Genomic DNA, 5,061 nt, shown 5'->3' with positions numbered 1-5,061 from the left:
GGCCGCCGCGCACGCGCACGCACGACGGCGGGCCCGGGCGGGGGCGCGGGGGCGCGCACGCACGGCGGCGGGTCGGGGCAGCGTCTCGGGGCGCGCACGCGCGGCGGCGGGTTCCGGCAGGCGCGGGGGCGCGCGCGTACGTCAGCTTGAGCTCAGGACGCGTCTCGGGAACGCGCACGTACGTCAGGCAGGTTGACAGCAGCGGCGCGGGGGCGCGCGCGTTCTAGGTGGGCGGTGGCGCGGGCGCCCCCTAGAGGCCGCCACCCTGCAACCTCCCTTGAGGGCAGGTTGGGAGGCTATGGGGGTTCGGGATGGGGGGGACTCAGGGGGAGTCGGGCCCACCCCCACCCACTCCCGCCAGGCCCAGCCCAGGTTCTCCCGCAACTTGGTTCTGACCTGGTGTGCAGATGGGCCAGCCCTGAGCAGAACCAGCAAGTGCTTCTAGAGGGGAAACTGAGGCCCAGATCCTGGCTGGCACCCCTTGGGTTTCTTTGCCAAGGTCCGGGTCTGCAGAAACCCAAGGGGTGCCAGCCAGGATCTGGGCCTGCACCCTGGGACCTGCAAACCCAAGCCCCGGAGAGCAGGGGCCCGATCTGCCCCGCTGTGTGAAACTGGTACTTGGAAGGAAAGGGTTGTCCCGCACCACACAGGCTCAGGGCAGAGGTGAGACAGCCCCCCTAGGAACCAGAGGAGGGGAATTTTTACAGCACATTCCAAAGCCATCCAGATGCAGCACAGTCAGGGGGTCTCCCTGGAGAAGGCAGCCCACGCCTGGTGCCACCCACAGGATGGGCCACCAGAGAGGCTCAGAGACAGCTCCAGGCCTGGGTGGAGCAGCCGGACTGAGCTGCAACTGGAGGGCAGGTGGGTCCCTTCTCACTCTTTCCACTTCTGGTGAGACAAGGTCCAGGCCACAGAAAGGTGTTCAGGGCCTGGCACCACCCTGGAATGCAGCCCCCTCTGTGGGACAGGCCACACCCAGCACTGCTCAGGGCTCACTCTAGGCGCTGTGCTCAGAGGACCCTAAGTGGTACCTGGCAGGAACTCAGGGCGGCCATGTGAGGCCAACGCCCTCCCTGCTGTCCTGTTTCTTTCGGTGGAGAAGTCTCTGGAGTCATCTGTCCCCGGGGCCAGAGATAGCATGGAGGTAGGGCGTTTGTCTTGCATGCAGAAGGACTGTGGCTTGAATCCTGGCGTCCCATTGGTCCCCCGAGCCTGCCAGGAGCGATTTCAAATAAATAGACATGTCCCTGGGCCTGCGGGTGCTGTCCCTCAGGACAGGGGTGCTTAAGACGGGGAGCTCCCAGCAGGCTCGGCTCCCCCTCATCCGAGTTCACCCAGGCCACAGCTGGTCTTGGGGCCACACACTTTCCTGTGTTCACCATGGCTGTTCCAACACTCTCGGTGATCAGAGCGACCCTTGGCCACCGTCAACTCCCTGTGGTTCCTCTGTGCAAAGATGCAGGAGCATCTCAAGAAGGGGGGAGGTAGAGGGGTGCCGGGTGGGGACTGGGAGTGACAGGTTATGGGGGAAATTGGGGAAGGGGTTAGGGGTGGGTGGGAATGGGGGTAATGGGTAGAAATTGAGGTTTGGGGGCCGGAGAGATAGCCTGGAGGTAAGGCATTTGCCTTACATCCAGAAGGATGGTGGTTCAAATGCCAGCATCCCATATGGTCCCCCGTGCCTGCCAGGGGCGATTTCTGATCACAGAGCCAGGAGTAACCCCTGAGCTGCTCCCAAGAACCAAAAAGAAAAAAAGAAAGAAAGAAAAAATTGGGTTTTGAACCAGAGTGAGAGCACAGTGGGGAGGGTGTTTGCCTTGCATGTGACCAACCTGGGTTCTAGCCCAGGCACCCCATAGGGTTCCCTGAGCCCACCAGAAATTAGTCTTGAGTGCAGAGCCACTTCAGAGTGTTGCCAAGAAAGAAAGAAAGAAAGAAAGAAAGAAAGAAAGAAAGAAAGAAAGGAAGGAAGGAAGGAAGGAAGGAAGGAAGGAAGGAAGGAAGGAAGGAAGGAAGGAAGGAAGGAAGGAAGGAAGGAAGGAAGGAATTGGGTGTTGGAGTGTAGAAATGGGATTGAGGTGCTGGGTGAAGGTTTGGAGATGGAGAGATGGGGAAGGGAGACCATGGGCTCTAAGGGGTCCTCCTGGTTGACCCCCTTTAGGTTCTGCAGAGTGGGGCAGCCAAGTGGATGGTGGACCCCGATGACACTCCTAAGGGGCAGGGAGAGGAGGTTGAGGTGCTGGTCTGGGGTCCCTCGTGGTAAAGCAGCCTCCCAGGGCCCTGTCTGGCTGCAGCCATGCACCCTAGTCCGAACCAGCTCCCAGACAGCCCCAGCCCAGGTCGCAGGGAGGCCCCGTGGTGCTGACCACCCCCACTGGCCTGCAGTTCTGGGCACGACTCAACCCAACGGGCAGGGGTGGGCGATGGGGCCCCTGTGGACAGACTCAGATTGCCGCCCCTCGTCCATCCGACCAGTGGGGGTCAAGACGCTGCCCTCCCAGGCTGCCCATACCAGAGGCCCAGGCCTGGGATTGTGTATCACAGCCGTCTCGGACCTAGGGCATGTAGGATGCAGCCTGTGCCCCCATCAAGCCCACTCCCATGGTGGCCGCTGGGACCAGCCGGGTTTCAGGCACCAGGAGCCAAGGAAGAGGCCCACTGCCCGCAGACATGCATCACCCCAGACCCCTCAAAACGCTCCTCCAGAAGCACCAACAGCTGAGCAGGCACCATTCAGCAGGCCTGAAGCAGAGGGGCTGAGGACCTGCACTTCAGCCGGAGACCCCAAACAGCACATCTGCACTCTTGTAGGACCAGGGGAACCACTAAGTGCCCAAGGGTCATGAGGGGGTATTTGGAGGGGGAGAGAGAGAAAGAGAAAGGGAGGAAGAAGGAAAGAAGGAGGAGGAAGAAGAGGAAGAAGAAGAAGGAGGAGGCGGAGGAGGAGAGGAAAGAGAGGAAAGGAGGGAGGGAGGAGGGGGAGGGAAATAGGAAGGAAGGAAGGAAGGAAGGAAGGAAGGAAGGAAGGAAGGAAGGAAGGAAGGAAGGAAGGAAGGAAGGAAGGAAGGAAGGAAGGAAGGAAGGAAGAGCTCCAGTAAGGCTCAGAGGGACCATATGGGATGCCAGAGATCGAACCCAGATCCGTCCTGGGTTGGCCATGTGCAAGGCAAATTCCCTACTGCTGTGCTATCACTCCAGCCCCTGGTCCTTAGTTTCTTAGATTCTATTTTACAGTTGTTATTTTCCCCCTGTGGTTGTTTTGGGGGCTGGGAGCTAATACGTCCTTGGGGGGGGGGGTTCCTGGCAGCATTTGGAGGACCAGTGCCAGGGATCCAGCTCAGGCCTTCTGCTACACCCTCTGAGCCGTCCTGTCTCGTGACTCTCCGGGCCTTTGATGGCTTGCTCGGATCTTCCTGCAGCGGAGGATGTGGCTGCGTTTGAGGTTCCGCCTCCCACAGTCCCTAGGCACTACCATTCCAGCTGGGGGGCAGAGGGCTTTGGAGCAACCCCACAAATCCTAGTACCCAGAAGTGCTTTGAGAGGCCCTGACCATGGGCTTCCAGTTCCTGACACTGGCCTTCCCACCTGCTCTTTTTTGGTGTGTATTTTTGTTTTGGGGCCACACCGGATGACACTCAAGGATTACTCCTGGTTATGTGCTCAGAAATCGCTCCTGACTTGGGGGATCAAATAGGACACTGGGGGATCAAATCACGGTCTGTCCTAGGTTAGTGCGTGCAAGGCAAACGCCCTACCACTTGTGCCACCCCCACCCCGCCACTCCCCACCTGCTCCTGGAGTTGCCCTTACCTGCTTTTAAACTGACTTGAGTGCATTTTTGGATTCTCCTACTTTCTTTATTCCAAATTTAATTTTAGGCATCATGGTCTACAAACATGTTAATGCAGGGTTCTGTGCATAAATCACTCCAATACCACGCCCTTCGCCAGTGTCCCCTTCCCTCCATTGTTCTTCCAGTGTCCCCACTCACCCCTCCTGTGACAAGCGTCCTCCTGATACCCAGTTCTCAGCTTCTGTACCCTGGCTTATTTGCTATCCCCTCCTTTGATCTTTTTTTTGGGGGGCACACCCATTTGACGCTCAGGGGTTACTCCTGGCTATGCGCTCAGAAATCGCCCCTGGCTTGGGGGGACCATATGGAACACAGGGAATCGAACCGCGGTCCGTCCTACGCTAGCGCTGGCAAGGCAAACACCTGACCTCTAGCGCCACCTTCCCGGCCCCTTTATATTCCACACATGAAAGATCATTCGATGTCTGTCCCTTTCCTCTGGGCTAACTTCACTCTCCACATCAGTCTAACAAATGGCAGGATCTTCGTTTTTTCTCGCTGTGAGTAATACTCCACCATGTACGTGTACCGTTTTCTTTGTCCAACCATCTGTCTTGGACTCTCGGATTGTGTGCGTTGTGCATAGTTTTTGGCTATTATGAAGTGTTGCCATTTCTTTTTCGTTTTTGGGTCACACCCAGCAGCGCTCATAATTACTCCTGGCTCTGCGCTCAGCAATCGATCCTGGCAGGCTCAGGGAACCATACGGGATGCCGGGGATCAAACCACCTTCCGTCCTGGGTTAGCAGCATGCAAGGTAAATGCCCTTCTACTGTGCTATCTCTCCAGCCCCTATTTCACAATCCTTTTAGTCCCAAGACTGTGAAGATGCTACCCCTCTAAGACCCAGAGTGGTGCGGGAGTCTCTTCAGCCTTCCTGGGCAGTGGTGGAGCTGTTGGGGGCATCTAGCAGATCTCACTGGAAGCCCAGAAATCAGGGCTGCGGGCTGTGTGGGGTCAGGGAGCAAATCAGCAACCGTGAATGACCCACCCAGCACCCTTACTAGTCCCCCAGGCCTGTCAGAGAAGACTATGGGGTCCACTATGGGGTCAGGAAATGAGCACAGGGGTGTAAGATGACGTCCAACTATCAACCCCAAACAAAGGTGTTCCCCCAACTTCCTTTTTTCCTAAACCACTTCCTTTGATATGTAAAAGCTCACTGGCCCACTGGATAGTATTTTTGTCTCTCTCTCTCCCCTTCT

This window comes from Suncus etruscus, chromosome 9 (assembly GCF_024139225.1).
Source record: "Suncus etruscus isolate mSunEtr1 chromosome 9, mSunEtr1.pri.cur, whole genome shotgun sequence".
Classification (NCBI taxonomy): Eukaryota; Metazoa; Chordata; class Mammalia; order Eulipotyphla; family Soricidae; genus Suncus; species Suncus etruscus.
The sequence above is the reverse complement of the archived record's forward strand: the minus strand, read 5'-3'. Positions refer to the sequence as shown.